The sequence below is a fragment of the Heterocephalus glaber genome, unplaced genomic scaffold, assembly GCF_053883595.1.
Source record: "Heterocephalus glaber isolate CG9 unplaced genomic scaffold, H.glaber_assembly_v1.0 deba00000676, whole genome shotgun sequence".
NCBI classification, from domain to species: domain Eukaryota; kingdom Metazoa; phylum Chordata; class Mammalia; order Rodentia; family Bathyergidae; genus Heterocephalus; species Heterocephalus glaber.
In genome coordinates this window covers 11,969,891-11,992,405 of record NW_028258156.1, presented here as the reverse complement: position 1 = coordinate 11,992,405, position 22,515 = coordinate 11,969,891, and the positions used below count along the sequence as shown (strand labels likewise).

Below are 22,515 nucleotides of genomic sequence, written 5' to 3'. Positions count from 1 at the left end.
ACAAAACAAAACAAAACAAAACAACATCTCAACTGTAGCATTTTCTTTTAAAATTGCCTTGAATGATTCTAAAAGGTCCAGGCAGAAGTGGGGATGTCCCAGGGGCCGCCCCAGGCTCCTTCCTCCTCGCAGAGAGGAGCGGCGGCGCTGGGCAGCCGGGGCGGTGAGGCGCGCACCTGAGCGAGGGGCTGAGCAGCCGGGGGCGGTGCGCAGGGCGAGGCGCGGCCGGCTCCTCCCAGCCCGGGCCTCGGTCCCGCCGCTGGCTGCCTGGGGCCGGCGGGAGGTGCGTGTGCGCTGGTCTCCGGCCGTCACCTGGCGACTGCGCGGGCTAGCTCCGCTGCGGAGCTCCCACGTCGTTTAAGGCTCCCGGCCTTCCCCTAAGACTCCCCGGTGCAGCCCTCGGGCCCGTCCTCGCCACCCCGCGTGCCACCCCCGCGCGCCACCCAGGTGTCCCCGCAGCCTCCGCCCGGGCCGCGCCTCGGCCCTGCGGGTCTCCAGCCGCAGCTTCTCGGCTCCGGCCTCCCTTCCCCGCCCGGCCCCGCCCAGCCTCCGCGGCGCCGGGGCTCTCGCCCGGCCTCTCCGGCTCCCTCCCACCTCCGTCCCCCACTCCCCTCCCCAAGAAGCGCTATTTTTAGCAAATCCTCCGCGCGCCGCCACCCGCTCAGCTCGCAGCCGCCCGCGGCCGCCCTCCGAGCTCCCCCCGCGCGCGGCGGCGCCGCGTCCTGCACCCCGCGCCGCGCGCACTAAGTCGACCCGCGCCCTCCCAGGCGCCCGCCGCGGCCGGGAGTCCCCGGCGGAGGAGCGGCCGTGCTCCCCGAGGCAACTTTCAATCCCCCCGTTTGCTTCCTGCCTCGCCTTTCTCCTCCGCTCTCCTCGAAAGATGGCTGTGTGGCGAAGGGGGCGAAGTTAGGGGGTCGCCGGCGCGGGGCGCAGGGGGTGCGACAGCCTCGCGGGAGCGCGCGGAGGTGAGTGGCGGCGCGGCGCGGGCCGGGCGCCGGCTCCCGAGAAGCCCTGGGAATTGGGGGCCACGGGTCCTCCGGAGGCGCTGCCGTATTCCCTGCCCGTCTTCCCCAGGTCGGCAGCATCTCTTCCGGACCCGGACTCGGTACCACTTGGCTCGCGTCTCAGCACCCCGAGGTTGGTGGGTCTGAGGGGTCTTGGCCGAGTCGGGTGCCGGGTGATCTGGTGAGGACGCTGAGGTCTGACTGAGGCGAGCCGAGGTGAGGGGTCGGTGGCGTGGGTCCCCCTCGCCCCCAGACACACTCAGTTCGGGTTGGATCTGAGGTGTGAAGGAAAAGTTTGTACCGCCTACGTGTTGCTTGAGGGGAGCGATACTTAGTAGGGGTACCTTGGATGTTTCCTGGCGACTGCGCTTCTGAGTCTATACTGCAGAAAACGGGGTTTTAAGGAAAGTTCAGGAGGCTGCGGGATGGGAGATGGAGCAGTTGCATTACTGCGGTGAGGGGTGAGGAGAGTGATGCCTTTCCGAAGGTAAACTGGTTAATTAAGCGCCACCGAGGGTGTCACAGTGGGGATGGGAGGGAGCGGAGGACAGGGGGCGTGCCCTGATCGCCCAGCCCTCAGCGTTGGTTTGGGTCTGTGGCAGTCGCCCACTTGTCCAGAGCGAGAGGTGCTGGTGTCGCAGGCCTGGGTGTCTGTGGGCTGCCAAAGGACCGAGCTGCCCTCCAGAGCCCAGAGGCGCAGCGTCCGGAGAGGTGGCCCGTGGCGGGGAGCTGAGCCTGGGACTCTTGTGATGTGGACTTGGAAAATTCTCCAGTGAGTCTCCTGTACTCTGATTTCAGGAAGATCTGCCCCGTTTGTTTTCCCTGTCAGGAGGGTGCGTGCAATTTCCTAAAAGGAACTTCTAGGTTTACTGTAGCAGTTTGAAATCTGTGAGAAATGGGATGTGTGCGTATACACACAGTATATCCCATTACATGTGAATACCGTGTGTGTGTGTGTGTGTGTGTGTGTGTGTGAAAAATGGAGGTGAGGTAAGAAGGGATTAAAAAGTTTCACTTCTTCCAGAAAAGAGCGTGAAGAGTTAATATTTTTTTCTCTTCAAAAAGTAAAATAACGCTTATACAACTAGATAAATACTCTTGGTGTGTTGAGGTTGGCTCATAATGAGTAAGATTGAGGAATGTATTTGGAGCAACAATCATGTTCTCCAATCTTGCAGGCATTATTGAAACCTAGGACATAGATATATAGAAAACCTATATTAAAGAAAAATGTAACTTAAAATCTTTGGAAACAAAACTTAAAATCTTTTGGTATTTGAAAAGTCTGGATGTTATTTCCTGATGCCCCAGAAATCTTTTTAATCCTGTAATTAGTAACAGCACAGAATAAGTTATGGTTAATAAATGAGGACAATATAAAAATCATGTTCGGAAAAGATATCTTTTGAACTACTCTTTGGTGCTTTGGATGTTTATTATGGAAGTTATTGTGACTGAAAATTTCTTGTTCGGTATATTTGCCTTTTACCACAGATAATTGATCTTCTTTATCCTTTTAAACCACTTTTCCAGTTTGGGCCAATTTAATTACCAAAACATCAAATCACTGATGTGTCTTCTGGAAACCATTCATATTAAAAAGCTTAATAAGAATATTATATTTCCAAGAGACCGAATAATTTAGTCAGTTGTAAAACTTGTATGTAATTTGTTCTCATCTATTTTATTCGAATGGGGCAAATCTCAAGATGGGCAGCATTTTGGGGGAATGTGTTATTTTTCTGTGTGGAAAAAGACTAATGTTTTCGTATATGTTTCAGCTGCCACACAGGTGCTTGTGCAGTGGGAATCTTGAGTCTGACCTTTGATGGGTTGCCAGCTAGAGGGAGACATGCTTTCCAGGCTTTGCTCCTGCATCGCTAATCTTCACCACAGAATGGGCAGGGTTAGACTCACGGAAGACTGTGCAGAAGGAAGTTAAGTTTTAAATTAAGGACTGGTTTGTAGATAGGAGATAGATTTTTCTCCTCAGTCTTGCTGTTCTTCTTTCTCTGTGATTCAGCCTGTTGTGCTCGCCTCTATTGGAAATGCAGACCAACACTGGCTAGAAAGTGTTTGGCATAACAAGCCGCCATTTTCTAGAAAAATAATAATAGCTCCTCTAAAGTTCAAGGTAATTTTCTACATGGTTATAGATTTTTGTGATGGTTGTGACCAAACTAACTATGCCTATTGTTATAGTCTTAATAGTTGCTTTATGAAGACACTGTCGCTATAGATAATTATAATTATAATTATATATATATATATATTTGGGCTATAGAGTGATTTCTACTTGATATTTTAAAGAGTTATAAATCATAAGGCCAACTACCTTACACATTTTTTAAGTTTAAATGATATCTGTAATTCAGATTTTTATTAACATCTGCATCTAATGGAGTTTTGGGTTTTATAGCTTTTATTTTTTTATTACAATTGTTTCTTTTTTGAATTTGTTTAAATATTACAGTGTGTTATAATTTACACCCGCTCAGTAGGGAAGGTGTAGGTTATTCTTAAATAGAGATATGGAGAAATAGCTAACAAGGAGAGTCATTTGAGAAACATATGGACATCATAAAATCCTTCTGTTTGTAGCATCTGTACCTTCTCATTAGTGAAATATTGTAGTTATGGACATTTTTTGTTATTGCATCCAAATGTGGCTTTTTATTTTTACTTCAATTGATTTTTGTTTTAAAATGTATATTAATGTTTAAGCTGGTGAAGGCTTTCATTGCTTGAATCTTTTTCCCTTCAATAAGGCATCATGCTTAATTTTTATTGCACATATCTACAGATATACACCACTGTTTTCTAGCTTGTTATTATAACTTACACTTCTTGATAATTCCTCCAAACATTTGAGAGACAGGATGACATATTGTTCACATTTTAGGAAGGAGACAGCAGGTACACTATACACCCAAGATTACACACTGGCAAGTATGTAGAAAACTGAGGATAATATATATATATGTATTTGTTCCCTAATCACGACAGCAAGCTGCTCTAGAGGCTTCTGATGAAAATTTTGTAAATTTGTCTATTTCTAGATTTTTTTGAAGTGCTCATCTTTATAAATGTGCAGATTAGATTTTAAACCTGTCAGTATAGTTCTAAGGGGATGGGCTCTTGCTACTGCCTGTTGATGAGGGAGAACTGTAACTCTAATACTGGGTGCTAAAACAGATGAACACACCTTGCTCCGAGGTGTCCACTCTTGCAGTCAGCCCACAGCCCACACATGGCCCTCACCCACTGGCCTCATCTTACAGACCACATACCACTCCTTTACTGATCAAAGCAGCCCTTGAAGTTGATCAGCCCATTTGTCAAGCTTGAGGATGGTCAACCTCACCAGTGAGAGAGCTCAGAACCTGATTTGGGGGAAGATTTGACAGAGAACAGTAATGGATTGTCCACTCCAGAGCCAGGCAGTATTGGTCAAGGGTCACGGTGTATGTTTTAGGACCTCCTTTTTCTTTTATTAGCTCTGATTCTATGGCTAACCATCAAAGTGAACGAAAGTTTGATGAAATAATCTAGTCATTTCTGTCCATGTAGACTTCAAATCTCCATTAAGAGACTTCACAAAGTGAAAATGGACCCACAAAATCTCCCTCTTTCAAACCTCAACAGGAGTTTTCAACCAAGGTGATAGAGTTCTGGTATTGTATTGTTAGATTGATAAGAGGAATGTATTATCCAGAATGCAGAAGAAAGCATTGCAGTTTCACAGAAAATGGGAATATATAATCTTATGTAAGCTCACACCTATTTGTTGAAGATAACTATTAGTTTTTGAATAAGCAGACAGTACCTGGTGCTCTTTATTAAGTTAATATATTTTTACTGTCACTTTCTCTAAGTGTATGCTTTATAGACACTCATATAAAGCATTTTCAATGTGAAATACAGAAACAAAATTGACTGTTCAAATGTGGTGCACAATTTGCTATAATGAATTTGGTTTAGCACCACAAAGAGAGGAAAACTCCCACTCTGTTCTTTGCTGCAATCGAGAGAATATAGTATGCTGCTAGTAAGACTGGAAATGGCACTTTCCTGTGATTAGGAAGAAGACAGGTGCAGACTGATGCTAGTTCCAGTGAAGTAGTGATCAGTGGAATTTGAAAGAAAGGTAAGATTTAGAGAGACTGTGTAATTACTCGAGGTGATTGGTAGCAAGTTCTGAAATCTAATGATAGTGACTTTAAGCATCTAATAAATTTATTAGTGGATATTATTGTCATTTTCTATTGCTATGTAACACATTGCAACAATTTAGCAGCCTAATACAATATATGTGTCCCTTCCTTTGCTTCCTCAGCAGTCCATGTGTGGCTCAACTAGGTCCTGTGCTTGGGAGTTGCATCACATGTTGGTCAGGGCTGCAGTCTCATTGAACCACAGAAAGAGCTGCTTCCAAGATTTCTTATATTGATAGTGGAATTTATCTCCTTGTGGCACTCTCTGCTCTTAGAAGCTGCCTTTGCCAGGTAACCCTCTCAGGCCCTCATACAACATGGTAGTGTGCTTTTTTAGTCTTTTTTGCTCCAATTGGATAAGACCAAATCTAATATAATTAATAGATAATAAATATATGATATAATTAATGGAGTGACAGCCATCACCTCTGCCATACTCTTTTGGTTAAAAGCAAGACATATGTTCTGCCCAAACTTGAGAGGAGGGGATTGTACAAAGGCATGACCGTTGGAGGTCACTTTGGAATATGTCTACCACACTGACTGCCTCCTAAATCTGGTATGGTGAATAAACGTGGTTTAGAAGCCAGTCAGAAACAGGTCTCAAAATCACTCTATAGACTGGTCCTGTGAGACACTTGCTGCTACTGCCAATACAAGCCTCTAAGGGGAAAGTGTTTTCTGTAGTATAGTTCTCCATGTATGTATACTAGGAGCTGGGCATGCTGGTACACACCTGTAATTCCAGCATGGTGGAGCCTGAGGCAGGAGGACTACAAATTTGAGCCCACCCTGGGCAACCTAGTGATTTAATGAGGAACTAAAAGAAATACTGGGACTGTAGCTCAATTTTCATGGACAGAAAAATGACAGTTGTCCACTGGTGAGGGAAAGAATAAGAAAAAATGTGAACAAATGATTGTTTAATGAAATGTTTACGTTTTTGACTAGGATAGACATGGCAGCCATCTGGAGATAGGATTGGATTGAAAAATGGCTGGAGTTGTGCAAATTCTTGGAAAGAAAGCTCTTTTTGGATTTAGGACAGTGCTATCAGTAAATCCCATTGAGGAATGGTGGTGTTAAGAAAGGAGCAGACGCCTTTTAAAAGGAGAATCACTACCACATGTTAGTGTAGGAATTGACTTAGTTCCTGTATTCCCCATGTGAAAGACTTTTAAGGTTGGGTCCCACTAATCCTTGCAAAAAACCAGCACTGTGATTTTGAGTCCTACAGCATGGCCTCTCATTTTATCAGGAGAGAACAGATCGAAGGACCACTACAGATCCATGGTGCTGTCTGTGGCCCAGAGACTATGGGATGCTCTGTAGGAGGACAAGGGCCCTTTGGACACAGGAGACTCTCTTCGTACTGTGCAGGACCCATTTTATCTAATATCTCAACTCTGGCAGCTCAGTTCAAATTTCCCTACTCTCCTCTCCACCACCACTCAGGTAAAAGGAGACTTTGAAAGACCACTGAACATCTTACCAAGGGTCATTCAGCTAGCGGTGACAAGAGATTTGAGTCCAGGTTGGATTCCAAAGGCCATAGCCTTGTATTACACATCCCATACTCATAAGCAGTAAGTGAGTTTTCCAGGGGACGATCCTGTTAATTCACATGTTGAAGTGAATGTTACAGCCACTCTTGGGGTCCATCCTTCATCTTGAGAGAACTGCACACTGGAAGATGAGGGTTAAAGAGAGGAATGAGAGTGTGTGCTGTATCATGGCTTCTTTTATTTTCCCAGTAGGAAGCACAGATTATAGGTCTTTCTTAGATCTAAAAGTAAGAAGGGGGAGTGGAAGCTGTGAATTTTTATTTCAACTCATCATTTTGGTAAAATCAAAAGCTCCATATTTCTTTTCTCTCCTCTATGTAGATTTTTACTATTAGGTTAAATCAGGAAACATTATGAATTCTCATTGCCTCTTTGGCCATGGGTTTCTTTCTATATCTTTTTTAGATGCCACTGTTTTGATCTACTTGAAAAGTCTATTGAGACATTCTTCCTTTGTTCTTCTATTACTCGGTCCCCCTTTCTACTCTGTGGTACCTCTGAATTCTATTCATAGATATTCTACTTTTTTCTTCTATTTTATGTACTTAAAATCTCTTCTTTAAATGGATCTGATTCCATTGATTAGAATCACTGGCCCAGTTCCCTTGCTGCTGTGCTGTAAAATATAAGCTCAGTGTTGAACCCAGAAAGTCTTATCTATTTTCTGTTAATTTTACCTAGTTGTGCTCTGCATCCCAACACAGTATGAGGAAGTCTTGAAGATTTTCCTTGGTGGTTTAGTCAACATGTAAACATTTTAAACTGAATGCTCCAAGGAAGTAGTCTGATTGGATTGTTGTAGTCAGATGCATACTTACGGGCCACTCCAGGTGGTCGTGTAGAGGACAATTGGATTATTCCATCTGGGATAGTACTCTGGAATAAGTACTGATTGAAAAAAGAGAAATTGTGAGTCACCCCCATCCTGACTGAAGTCTACCGTACCTATTTCAGACACTGAAGCTCAGAAAGCTGTGAAATAAGCTTATTTCTTCATAAAAATTTTAGATTTCCTAAGGTAGTTTAGGTCAGATTTCATATTCCTAAATTTCAAACTCCTTAGTATGAATCCTTTCACAGTGTGACTTTACATTATCTTTATTACTTTTACATTTTTAATTGTAGTTGCTCTCTGTCTTGTATCTATGTGAGTCTAAATCAGAGTTTTATGCCTCTGGGGTTTTACTGGGAGTGTGTGCCCATTATGAAGCTGTACCTTCTCTGCTTTACTCTTTTGCTCTCTTTTGTGATACATATACTACTTTCTCCAATGACTTGCAGCACACCACGGTCTTGCTGTTTTCTGAATTCCTATGATAGTTTGGGAAACGCCTATGGTCCTCATAGGCTTACATATTAAATTCTAATATTATGAAAAATCCATCATTTAAAAAAAACTTCTGGATGAGTCAAATCTTTAAAGGAATCTGCATTTTGTTGCCAAGAACAGCATCTTTATGCTTTTGAAATGTAGTAGTATATTTAACATTAAGTATGATTTACATATGTGTTTGTAGTCTCTTTGTAAGGACTCTGTGGCCTACTAGAGATCCATGCCTTAATGGACAGGAGGGTAGAGCTTTGACTTGCTGTGAGTACCTTGTTGAAATTAAAGACCACAGGAAGAATGAGCTGATTTTGGCTGAGAGTGGTCTGTACAATGTGAAGTTGTTACTTTTAATAAACATTTTACTTACACATGCGAAATCGTAAAATGCAAATGTTTTTGCTTATAGTTATTCTAAATTATTAAAACCAAAACCTAAGAAAAATATTAAATGTGAACAATAGAACTGGTGAAAATAAAAAGAAATAACACTGCATTAGGTGACAAATGATGTTGTAAGTTGAAATACATTGTGTGGGTTTGAGAGTATAAAGATGTAGCCTCAGATTCTGTTCTTATTTAATCTGCATTTATGTTTTATATCAATATAAATGCTAAAAATATCCTTTTAAAAGTAGATTTAAAACAGACAAGCAAAATTAACTTCAAGGCTTTGTTTGCTGGTTTGGGGTAATCAGACTTCATATGTGACCAAAATTCTACCACTAAATAATCCTAAAATGTGATTTTTAATGAGATGTCAACTGAGAACTCTATAACTATTTTGTTCTCTTAAAATGTGATTAGTACTATGGAGTTATTGAATTCTAAATAAAATGTGTAAGCCGTATTCAGAAATTGCTCAAATGAAGAACAGATTGTGTAGAAACTATGCAAAGATGATTTTAACCACTAAAGAGTGGGATGCCTATATTTTGGATGCATATACTAGCCCGCATTCTATAATGACTAATTCATCTTCACCTTTTCTCTAACCAGATTTTATCTATTTAGCAAACAGTACCTTCTTTGACCTTTACCTAGTACATATATGATTGAAAACACCAGCAGCAAACAATGGAATGAAAATTTAGTAGTAGTATTCCATTTTCAGGGGCTTATTCAGAAGTTAATGAGAATAAATTTAAGCCCGGTATGGTAGTACATGAGTGTAATCCCAGCCCTCTGGGAGGCTGAGGCAAGAGAACCACATGTTCAAGCCCAGCCTGGGGAATTTAGTGACTTTCAGAGACTCTGTCTCAAATGAACAAATAAACAAAGAAGAATAAGTTTATATTTAACTTTATAGATTACCATCTTAATAACAACCCACAGTGGACAAAGAATTTCACATCAAACTTGTGGACCTCAGTTTGAAGAACACAGTTCCAAATGTTAATTTGCCAGTGAAGGCGTTTTATATCTTACTCTGTATTGTATGTCATTAACTAGATTGGAAGCTCATTGAGTTCAGAGGGAACATGCCCACTATTCTTGTTTTTTTTTTTTTTTTCCACAGCATGAAGTGTATTTTTTACAGTTTATACTTAACAGGTGTTCACTGATTAGCCAGTTTATTTATGTTATTTTCTTTTTCCCTGTGAACTCCTTGGGTTGGGGACTATTTTATTTTTTTGCTCACATTCTTTTATTGGTACATTTTAGGTATACAGTATGTTTACATTTGTCATTGGGTGCTTGTACCTGTACATGATGTATCTTGGTTCTTATTTTTTCTCCATTCCCTGTGCTCCCTTCATCCCCTCCACCCTTCCCTATTTACAGAGACTTTGTTTCCATTTTTTCCTTTTCTCATAATTTTTCCTTTCCCTTCTTTCCTTTCCCCTTCCTCTCCCAGGGGACCATTTTATTTTAATCTTTGGTCTCTGAATGCCTAATACAGTAGTAACTCGAATGTGAGATAACTTATTGGATTTGTGCATGTGTGTGTATGTGCATGTGTGTTCTTCTAGAGCTCGTGTGTCACACACTGGGCACTTCTGACAGTGGTAGAGATCAGTGCTGTGCAGTAGAACTTTCTGTGATGATGGAAGTATCCATATCTGTGTTTCCCATTTCCATAGCCACTAGCTACATGTGACCTCTGAACTTGAAATTTAGCTAGTGGGACCAAGAGCCTAAATTTACTTTCATTTCATTTTAATTATTAAATGTCTCATGTGGCTAGTGGGCAGCACACATCCAGATAATACTGCCTCCTTTCTCAGACTCATTTGCCCCCATATCCAATACTACTACATTTTTCTGCTGGTAATATGGTGTCGTTATTGGATTTTGTCATTATTGGATGGATGAAGTGAGTTATATTATGTTCAAAACAGATATATTTCATCATGGTGCTTTCATTCTTTTCCCAAATGACCAGCAATATTGTATATCATCTCTTCACCCACTCATTATCTGATTTGTTTTTTCATCATTTCCTTATTAGTCTAGAGCTCTGAGCCTTACCACTTTACCAAATAGATTTTACATATGCTTTTGTCCTTTAAAAAAATAACGTAGGTTTCCTAGCATTTGCTACTTTCCATATTAATTCCTTTCTTTCCTTATAAGACATTTAAACTTGGATAATATATATTATTTTCCTTAATACCATCACCATCATCATTGCTAGTATTTGTGCTGTGGTAGCACATATTTGCTATTATATACTAAGGTCTGCTGCTATTCTGAACAGATTTAAAGTTTGTTATATTCTTTTTTTTGTGTGTACCGGGGATCAAACTTGGGACCTTGTGTTTGTTATACTCTTAAAAATGTCTCAGTATTCTTTCTCTGCTATTGATTTGTATATCTTGCCCTTTTACTCTTTATGGTACAGGAGAAGAAAGAAGACAACCAAAAGCATTTAAATATAGAAGAACTCAACCCTTACATAAGATGTAATCCCACCAGAACAAGTTTCACAGCTGTTGGCAAAATGCCTGAAATCACTGCAACAGGACTGACCATTCAAAAAGGGAGGAATTGCTTCCTGCAAGTGGCCAAGCTCTTTTGTGCAGCTTGTAGGTTTTCTAGAGCAAAACTTAGATTAAAATCCATCATACATATTTTTAGCCTGGGTGTTGGATATATTTACATATATTGTGTCATTATTTCTTCCAGGAATACTAAATATAATAATATGTAAGTGTTATAGAGGCAGTGATAGGCAAATGAATTGAAATAATCTCTAACAAGCAGCAACACTTGAGAAATTTCCACTCATATTTTATTTACACCTAGAGGTTTAATAGTTGTCGTATATGGCAGAGTTTGCACAGACTTCTGCATGGAAAGTTGCCATTTGCTCACTGTTTTAGTCTAGCTCGATTGTGCATCAGTGTTGCTATTCAGGATGACACACAAAAGACTGAAGAAGTTTAGACTACATTCTGTGGAGCAGTTCACCTGCATTCCAAGGCAGTTTTGTCTGTGCTAGACTTTCACAATTTTCCCTCAGTACCCAAAAGATGCACCTCCAGTGTATTTCTATTTTCATTTCAGCACATAGTTACTCATTGAGGGAACTTGCAGGCATGCTTTTGAACAGGTCTCACATAATCCAAGAAAAACTGAGGAGCAACATATAGAATTTTGTGTTTTGTGAATTGATAGTTGTGCTTTGATCTTACTTTTGCTTTCCCTGGCCTTTTAATGGTGAGAAGCTAGTCCTGTTTTATCTTCTCTCATTAAAGTTACTGATAAACATTCTCTTAAAAAGTCCCTAAGAAGTGAATTGGGTTTTCTATTCATTTTTGACAGGTTGGAAAAGTAAAGACAGAACTTTCTTTTGTGACTTGTGCTATAAATATGTTTTAAAATCTTCTACTTACCTGTTTGACCCAATTTTTTTTTACAGTTACCTGCATTAAAAATAAACATTTGAGTTTAGCATTACCATGAAGCAATATTTGTGTGCTTTTATTTATAAAGTTCAGCCATGGGTTTGGCCTAAACTTGTGAGCTAACTTGTTTATTAACAAGACTACTCTTTAAAAATTACTTACTACTTTTTCTCTTGAAAACAAATGTAATAAATTCAACTTAAGTTACATCTCCAAAAGTATAACTAAAACCAACCAAGCCAAATGGAAAGTATAAGTCAAATGGAATGGGATTTCAGAACAATGGCTGTAGTTTTAATTTCATTAGAAGAACAGATCTGAACATTTTTGTGTGTGAATTTGTAATTCTCAAGTAACTATTGGAAACACATTGAAATTCTATACTTCTCTCTTTTTTACATATATTTTTAAATCCATACTACATTATTACTTTTGCTAAAGCAGTAAATAATCTTTTAAAGGTGTTTCCATAGTAAAACTTACATAGCTGCCATTTTCATTGTTCTTTGCTTTGTGTAGATCCAGATTGCCATCTAGTATCTACCTTCCTTCTTCCTGAAGGACCTTGTTTAACATTTCTTATAGCACAGACCTGCTGGTGTTGAATCCTTCTAGTTTTTGTATGTCTGGAAGCATCTTTATTTCTTTTTTTAATGTAGAATTCTGTGTTCTCCTTTGTATTTTAATAAAAGTCTGCTGTTATCTTTGTTCTTTTTTTTTTTTTTTTTTTTTTTTTGGTACTGGAGATTGACCTTGCGTTTACAAGGCAGGTGTGGTGCCCCTGAGCTAAATCCCCGGCCCTTGTTCTTTTACTTATAAATCATTTATAACATATTTTTTCTTTATTACTGGTTTTAATTTAATTTGGTGAGTCTTGGGATAGCTTTCTTCATGTTTCTTTTACTTTGGGTTCATTATGCTTCTTGGACCCATGGATTTATAGTTTCTATCAAATTTGAAAAGTAACTTTAGTCATTCATTCATTCTAATTTTGCAAGAATGTCATCTCTTCCCTCAGGGACTCCAGATATGTATATTAGCCTCATTGATTTTTTATTTCTTATTCCTTTTTTTTGCATATGTTTTTGGTATGGTTGAGATCCAAGATGTATGCCATTGTGTTGAAGGGTTGGTTGATGATGGGCTTTTGGGGAGTGATTGCGTCTTGAGGTACTAACTTAGCAGTGGAACATACTTTGATGGCGCTATTGGGAGGTAATAGAAATAGGAGGTGAAGCCTATTTGAAAGGACTGATTCATGGGGGTGTGACATTAAGGATTATATCTGGCCCTGGCCCCTTCCTTTCTGGCCTTTTCTCTCTCTTTGCTTCCAGGCTGCCATGAGGTGAGCAATTTTTCTCTACCACACCCTTCCCCTACAATGTTTCTGTGTTGCTATAGTCCTAAAAGGAGTAGGACCAGCAGACCATGGACTGAAACCTCTGAAACTGAGCCAAAATTAAAAAAAAAATCCTTTAGATCTTTAATCCATTACTGAAAGTGTAAATAAGGACTAAAAGGTATAATAGATAATGTGAAATAGGAAGAAAAGGGGCAAAGGGGAAGGGGAAGAGGGAGGGGTAGGGGAAAGGAAAGAAGGGAATGGAATTAATATGAGAAAATGGGACAATGGAAACAAAGTCTTTGTAAATAGGGAGGGACAGTGGGGTTGAAGGGAAGGCGGGGGAAGGGTGAAAAATAAGAGCTAAGATTATGTAAAGGTGCAAATTTCCAATGATGAATGTCATTATATTGTATACCTAAAATATACCAATGATTAGAATAAATTATTGATAATGCAAAACAGGAAGAAAAGGTCCAAAGGGGTAGGGGTAGTGGGAGGGGCAGGGGAAAGGAAAGAAGGGAAAAGAAAAATGATGAGAAATGGAAAAAATGGAAACAAAGTCTTTGTAAATAGGGAAGGGTGGAGCGGGTGAAGGGAGGGCAGGGAATGGGGAAAAAAATAAGAACCAAGATGCATTAAGTAAAGGTACAAGTTCCCAATGAGAAATGTAATTGTGTTGTATACCTACAATATACCAATAAAAGAATTTACAAAATCCTTTAAATTATTCTCAGGTATTTTCTTCACAAGCAAGTAAAGCCAACAATTTTATTTTCAATCCTTTTTATTGGTATGTCTTCAAGTTCATTACCAGGAATCCCATATACTGTATTGTGTTTTTCTTAACATTGTAATTTTCATCTCTTTAAGTTTGACTTGGATTCTTTAAAAATCTTCCATGTCTCTATTTGCTTATTCATGTTTTTGAGACAGGGTCTTTCTATGTAGCCAAGGATGACTTTGGTCCTCTGGCTTTAGCCTCCAGAGTGCTGGAATTACAGATGTGTACCACCTTGCCTGGCTCCATGTCTGTATTTAACCTTTTGAACACATGGGATAGATTTATAGTAACTGCATTGATGACCTTGTTTGTAAATTCTAATGTCTTTTTCAGTACTTGGTCAGTTTTGTTCTGTTGGGTTTTCTCCTTGTTATGGATTATATTTTCATACTTCTTTGCATGCCTAGTACTATTTGATAGATGCCAGACATTGTGATTTTTACCTTGCAGGGTGCTGGATATTTTTATATTCCTATAAATTTTCTTTCTTTCTTTTTTTTTTTTTCTGGGATGCAGTTAGTGACTTGGAAACAATTTAATTCTTTCAGGTCATGTTTTCAAGATTAGTTTCAGAGCACTATACCCAGAACAATACTCCCTGAATATGTTTTCCACTGTGACTGGTAGAAACAGGCACAGTTCCCAGCCTTATGTGAGCACTGGGTACTCTTCCTTCTAGTCCTTTTAAGTGGTCCTTTCTCAGGCCTTGGGTTGTCTTCTCACATATATGTACTGATCACTGTTCCGCTGAATATCCAATAATGATATCTATAGATATCCAGAGATTTCTCTGTCTTCAGCTGTCCTTCCTTCAGTACTTTGTCCTGGAAGTCATCTAGCTTCTGTATTCTCCCTGGCTTTTCAGACCCATCTCAATTCAGGATTGTGGTAGGCTGGCTGGATTTTCCTTTCCTGTGCCATGATCTAGAAGGTAGGACAGTCATAGGGGATATAATCAGTTTCCCATTCCTTAGGGTTCTTATTATATATTTTGTACAGAACTTTCATTTTTTTCAGCAGGTAGGCAATTTCAGTCCTTACTCTATCTTGGTTGGAAGTGGGTGTCTCTCATTCCTTGTATTTTCACTGTAAAATCTTGTTAGTTAAGGTAATTTTTGAGATGATTTAAATATTTAGCATTCAATTTAATGAAGTTTATTCTACTGTTCTACTTCTTTTTAAGTTTCTAAATTTTTGTTCATCAATTTTTGTACTATGCAAACATTTTTAAAAATTAAGATTTATAGTCAGCTCTCATGTTTGCTGATTTTATCACTGCCCAGCTGTTCAAGACTATTCTTAAGGCAAGCCACTCTTAGATTAAGACATTAAATTTATTGAATATAATAATTTGCCTGGTTTTAAGTGATTAAAATATGCTAGTATAGATAAGTACCATGTTTTTTAAAAAAAAGCCAAGTAGTTTTGAAATAATATTCTCTTGAATTTAGTAAATGTGAATGAATATAAAACAGCTCATAAATTACTATATTTTAAATTGTATAATTTTTTGAATTTTTTCTCTTTTATTTAGGAGGTTCGGTAGTTCAAGGATAGAACTTTAGAATGTGCATATATCAAGCAGTAGTGCACTTTGTACTGGTGAATTATTTTATTTTTAACTTCTCTCATATTTGAATGATAAAATATAGTACTATGAACTAATATGAAAATGCACAGTCAAAATTCAGAAGCATATCTTGCTATAGTTAATACATCTTGTTGCTTCAAGAGTTTTCTGGCAGTAAGGGCACAATTGACTGTGAGAATTTAAAAGAATCCTTGAGGTGGTATAGTTCCATATGCTGTGGGAATATGTCAGTGATTTTTAAATTTTGTAATTTGAGTTTTTAATGCAGTCTTTTGAAAGCTAGTTGTTAAGCATGGCAGTACGACTAAAGTTGCTTTGGAATTCTTAGGAAAATAATTTAGTAAGAAGAAATTAAAATTGTCTTTAATTTTCTTCAGTGCTGAAAAAACTATCAGCACTACGAAGCCAAAATTGTGGTGATATCACATTGCTGTTTCCAATATTTAAGCATAAAGGTTAGGCCAGATTTATATTCCTTTGCATGACTGAAACAAAATGCATGAATTTATATAGAATTTAAAGAACAGAATTTTATAAAAATTGAATACCACCCTGGGGAGGAGACTGCTACTTGTCTCCCAGTATCTCTTTTCCTCATTATCTTCAGAGACAGAGACCCTGAATTTCAGCTGTGGACAGATTCCTACAGAATAAAGATGACATTTCTTTGCCTCCATTGCAACTTAGAATCATAACATGTGGCGGAGTTCTGCCTATGGGCTGCAAGCACAGATGATTCGTGCAGTTTCTAGATGGTCATTAAAGGGCAGAGGTGTGTTGTCTCCTCTTCCCCCTCACTTACTGGAATGTGGATGTGATCTTAGGCCTTGCTAAGGAGGCCAGCACTCTGGCAGAGCAACAAGGGACAAGAGTGATGGCTTCTTGAATCAGAGTTGCCACGATGGCCGGGAATCTTGTCTAAATCACCATTATTTTAGGTCCGTGTCACAGACAGCCAACACTATGTACACTGTTCCCACCAATTTTTGTTTATGAAAGATGTTAATAATTGTTTTCTGTAACTGTGAGCTTGAAAGGACCAAGTGGTTGTGAATCATAGAGATCTAAACTTTTTCAAACATCAGAAAAAAACTACAGAAGTCCAGTATCTGTCAGCAGGGGAGCACAATAGAATTAAACCTAACTGCTTTTCTCTGAGAAATTTAAATATAGATTTGAGGCACATAATCCTTATGCCGACTTTAGTTGAAAGCAGGTTTGTGAAGAGAGAGTAAGCTAATTATTCAGCTTTCTCCTGTTCTCACACTCACTATTTTTTCCCCCATTTTCCTGTGTGCCATATTTCTTAGTTGTCAAATTCCAAAGTCCGCCTGCTAGTCTCCAGTGTGAAATGAGTCCCATTCATTGTGCCTTCAGCTTCGGAAAGTTTCATCTCTGAGCCTCTAGGGTAGGGCACAGGCTTTCAGTTTCTTCCTGGGCCTCTGTTCTCTCATTTTTGCCTTCTTAGAACCCCTCTAATCCACCCCTTCAGAGTGGGCACATTTTAATTCTTGGTTCACTTATAGGGCAGATCACGAACTGGCAGGTTGGAGATCAGTTTTGATGATTTCACACATGATTTAAAGAAATATTGTATTGAACCGATTGATAATATTTGAAAATAGAATATTCAGTCTAAAATCCAGATTTTATGTTAAATTAAAAATCTCCTTTTCTTGAACAATGAGAAGAAGTGTCCACAATATACCTATATTCCTTTTGTGTTGGAAGCATGGAACTTCTGTAACTGTTCCTTTCAGTGAGGCCTACTCACGCTTCTTTGTTACATACAGTCTCCACCACTCCCTGTTGCTTACATCTTATCTGTTTTCTTTATTTTCATCTCTTGCCGATATTTTAGGTAATTTAAGTGTATCATATTCATCTTCTTAGGCAGTTGAAATTTTTAGTTACCCTCTCTCAAAGCTATTTCCTTTTTCTGACCCTTACTTTTCAGTTCCAACCCCTCCTTCCACATTCCTCTTCCCACTACTATCTTTTTTTTTTTTTGGTACTGGGAATCGAACTCAGGCCCTTGTACTTGTGAGACAGGCGGCGGAACCACTGAGCTAAATCCTCCCCCGCCCCACTACTATTTTAATTGAACCAGTCATGATGTTTTACCTGGCTTCTTTGTAGGAGGGTTCTAATTGACCTTTATGCTTCTTGTCTTATCCAAATCCTGTAGTCATCCTGCATACTACTATTTGAGTAACCTTTCTAAAATTAAAATTTTAATATGTTTCTATTCAGCCTCAAGATTCATCTGCTTTCTAGATGATGTCAAACTCTTCAGCACTGATGTTAATGCGGAGTGGCATGACAACTATGAAAAACATTTTAAGTGGTTTCTCAAAAAGTTAAGCATGGTGTTAACGATGTTACCCAGCAATTCTACTCCTGCTTGTATACATAAGGAAATTGAAATAGCTGTATACTTCTTATATATCTTGGAGTAGAATTTTCCAGACATAGCATGTATATATTAATGTACACAGTCATCTTATAATAGCCAAAATGTGGAAACAGCGCAAATATCAACCACCTAATTGACAGATTTTAAAAAATGTGATATTTTTCACAGTGGAATATTATTGGGCCATAAAAAGGAATGAACTAATTTATTTTATATACAATGAGCCTTGAAAACATTATGCTAAATAAAAGAAGCCAGGCTTTTCAGGCCACATTTTGTATGATTTTATGTATATGTAGAGACAAAAAGTAGAATAGGAGCAGAGGGGAAAGGAAATGGGATGTGACTGCTAGTAGATACGGTTTCTTTTGGAGGTGATAAAAATGTTCTCGGATTATATAGAATTTAAATTGTATATTTCTGTTAATGTACTAATAATCACTGAATCGTACAGGTTAAAAGGTCAACATTTAAGTATGTGAATTATACCTCAAAAAAAATCAGGGAAGAAAACAAAAGACAAAAGCTCTTTATTGTTCAAGATCTTTCATGATCTATTGCTAGTCGCTCTAATCTCTTTTCCTGTTGCTCTGTCCCCCAACCCCATCCCTGTTCCTCTCTCCCTCCTGCTAATGTCATCTACTAGCTGTTGCAAGTATCCCATGATATTGCTTGCTCAGTCTTAGCCATTTACACATTTCTACCAGAGAAAACCCAGCCCCTCTCCTGTCCTGTTCTGTCCTGTCCACCCCGTCCCCTCTCCTTCCCTCCATCCTCTCTTCCATCGTTTGAATTCCTGATTTTCTTTTGAGCTTTAGTTCCTAATTCGCCTCTTCTGGAATTCTGTCCTACATACCAGTGCTGGCTTATTTAAGGGGAGCGTAGATAGATTCCTCAGAGCAAAGCAGGATCACCCTTCAGGATGAAAAGATTAATGTTGATGAGTTTATCCAAACTGCACAATCAGAAAATCTAGAAAGAAGCTCTTTTAATTTCAGTGTACACATAAGTATTTTATAGCTTTTAAGTTTTAAGTAAAATATGGTTGGCTGGTGTGAACAACCGGGATATTGTTCAGCACACATATCAAGTTAGTCTTAGTGATGTCTTGCTGCCTCCCCCTCTCTTCCACCTGCCCTGTTGGTTAGGAGCAATGAGTAGGGTATTTGTGTCCCCAAATACCGTGGGCATCTCTTGTCATTCTAAATGGTGACTCCTTTCCCTGTCTTTCTATCTAGATTGAATTGCCTGAAGATAGCTTTTGTGCCTTTCATTTATAAAAAATTGTCTAAAACTACATCCAAGTACCTTTCCATAGAAATTTACCATAGGTTGGTATGTTTTGAATAAATAATGGACATCCTAAGTGATACCAAATGTAGGTTAATGGGAGAGACTTCTTGCACTTGCCCTCCTGAAGATCTAAGGACGTTGCAAGAAATGCAGCACAATTACATGGCTTTACTGACCCCCCCCCTTTTAAAAGCTATTTTAAAAAGAGTAGGACAAATATGTGAGATGTTGCACTTTTCTGAACCTGTACATCTGAGAAAGGTGTTAGATTAAGGCCTAAAGTGAGTATTAAAATGGCACTTTCCCTAACAGATTTTTAAAATATTTTCTACTTTTCTTTTTAATGTCAGAAAACTAATAAATTAAAATTTTTATATTTATATTAACCCCCATTTGGGTTTGTTCACTATGCAGTGGCAAATCATGGATGATTAAAGCTTTCTATGTGAGAAATGTGATTATAGTTAATTATTTACAAATGATTTCTTTTGGAATTTAAAACTAGAATTTTTCTACTATCCTATAGGGCCTCATTTGGGATCCGAGAAACAGACCTTGTGACAAAGATTTGAATGCAGCTAGTTTGTTTAGAAGGCAAAGTAAACATGCGTAGGAGTAGGAAAGATAGCCTGTCAGTCCCTAAGGGTTTGCATTAAGGGAGCTACCATTTTGAGCAGTGGAAGTTGAATTCTCCTGGGGAAGCTATAGAAAATGCCTTAAAAGTACCTATCTGAGAAGCAAAGGAGATAGAAAACTTTACCACAAAACCAGCTACTCTTTAGTAGAGAGCTGCTTCCAGGGCATGTTAATCCTCAGAGCTTCCAATCTGCAGTCCCAGAGAAAGCCCTCAGCCAAAGCAAGTGTGGACAGTTGGAAGTCAGTGGGCCTGCCTTTCACTTAATAATGGCTTGAGGGTGAGGTGGGCATCACCCTTATATATGGAGGTGGGGCATCTTTGTGGGAGGAGTGCTAATGTGTGAAGACAGCCAGAATTTAAGATGGGCTTACTCAAAAGATAAGTGCCCACTGTGTGTCAGTGGTGGGATATACTAATTCACTGGTAGAAGCCCTTTGCTTTTTACAGTTCATATTTTTCATAAATAAAGATAATTTATTTTCTTCCTTTCAAAGTGGAAAATCAAATGATACATATTCCTGAAAATACTTTAAATACTTAAAACAGTATTTTAAATTTGTTATTCAGATATTTACCCAAATTTATGCTGAGACAGCAACAGACACACAGTTAGATCCTGTATTCATCTCTTATTATAAATGTTAGCCAGTCAAAAGCTTTTTTTCCCCTCTAGGCTGTGTGAATCTGGCCTTTCTGCACAGCATATAAGATGGTAAATTTGTAAGTTCCATGAAAGGCATAAGGTACCATGGGGATGGTTATTTTTAGCCAGTTGGCAGTGAAGGCATCCCAGGGAAAGTGGATAAAATGAACCTTAAGGTACAGGGTAGGAATTAGCTGTGTGGAAATAGGGAATTTATGCATTCTAGGAGAGCTGAGTAGTGTCCTGGAGGTGGGTTTAGAGTAAGCAGTTGAGCCCATGTGTTGGCCAGGACAGTGATATTCTTTCTGTTGCTAACTAGTTGTATGCTGTGTGATTAATTAACCTTCCTTAGCCTATTTTCCCTTAGCTGTGAATTAAGGATACTAGTTCTATCTATAAGATTATTATAAAGGCATATGGTAATGATAAATGAGATACGTCATTGACTTACTGTACTTTGTGTTGCTATAAGAAATACCTGAGCCTGAGTGATTTGTAAAGGACAAGAGGTTTATTTTGCTCACAGTTCTGGTGGCTGGAAAGTGCAAACAGCTGTAGCTGGCATCTGGTGAGGGTCCATCCCCCAGCTGCATCCCACGTGGCTGATGGCATCGTATGATTCGAGCAGGTACTAGAGGACTCATGGTGAGAGAGAAAGCAAGAAAGCAAGAGAGACCAGGCTCACTGTTATAACAACCCCACTCTTGTGGTAACTATTCCTCCCCTGCATCAATCCTTGTGAAAGGGCAGTGCCCACCATGTAGTCACCTTGCACTAGACCCACCTCTTACAGACCCGCCACCTCTCAATACTGTTACATTGGTGACTAGGCTTTTGACACATGCATCTTTGGGGAACAAACCCTATCCAAATGATAGTGGGCATGTAAGGCAGAATAGGTAAGTTCTCAGTAACCCTGCTTCTTTTGGTATCTTTGTAGTTTTAGACTTTGAATCATAGTGCTGAAGAAGCACTTAGCACCAAATAAGATGAGCTTTCTCAAGGTTTATGGAATATTAATTCCACAACTTTTGAAAAAAGGATTATGATGTTAAAAGAATTCGAAAATCCTGCATACCATAGATGACTTCATAGAGAGTCACATTAAGTTATGAACAGCTCTGAGAATTCTGAGACTAAATAAACCTTTAAAAAAACCTCTTAAAATACTGTGTATTAAGTTTCTTTAATTGTTGGTCCCCTTCATTAAAATAATACCTGTTCACATTGGAAAATGCTAATTAGAAGAGCTTCATGTAGTGAACTAAACACCTTATTAATAACAATAATTATACATTAATATTTTCTTTGCAAGTAATTATTTTAAAGAGTTATAAACTGTCTTTACAAAGTAATATCCTTTGCTCTAAATATATTTTGAGTTTATCTCTTTAGGCATACTTGTGAGCCAGCTTATTGGTTCCCCCAAAATCAATCATTATGTGATCTTTTACATGCTTCTTTTCTCGTTTTCTACACAGAATTGTATTACTTGCCCTACAATTCTTCTTCAGCTTCAGATCTGTTCAGAATGATGTTTTTTTGGCCTTGCTTGAGATAATTTAAAGAACATTCCCCAGACAATTCAGAAAGTTCACTTCCAAATACTTGGAATAATGCCATCACCATTAAACAAAGTGGATAACTTTCAAGGTGAGTAGTTTAAAAAGGGACAGCAGCTCCTTGGCTGTGTACTTTCTCTGCATAGCAAATGGTTTGTCATTTTGTAGTCCTATAAGGAGCTCTGAGTTCCTACTATGTGCTTATCCCTGCGGTAGATGCTATCTTTGGGAGAAGTTCATAGTCTAGTGGAGAAGAAAGGATTGTTCAGAAGTAATCATGGTCGAA

The 22,515-nt window shown here is 39.0% G+C and overlaps 1 protein-coding gene across 3 annotated transcripts in view; it reads left to right on the top strand.

The window, feature by feature from the left end:
- The first annotated feature begins 713 nt into the window (after positions 1-713).
- LOC101705971 (histone deacetylase 9) overlaps positions 714-22,515 on the top strand; it is a 715,280-nt gene continuing 693,478 nt past the window's right edge. The window contains exons 1-2 of one of the 3 annotated variants that reach the window (XM_087206437.1): positions 1,851-3,138; positions 22,149-22,320. The gene's annotated coding sequence lies outside the window, so the exon portion shown is untranslated. Of the gene's footprint in view, positions 966-1,850; positions 3,139-22,148; positions 22,321-22,515 lie in introns of those variants that run through there. The other 2 variants (XM_087206442.1, XR_015449277.1) reach the window with 2 other exon arrangements.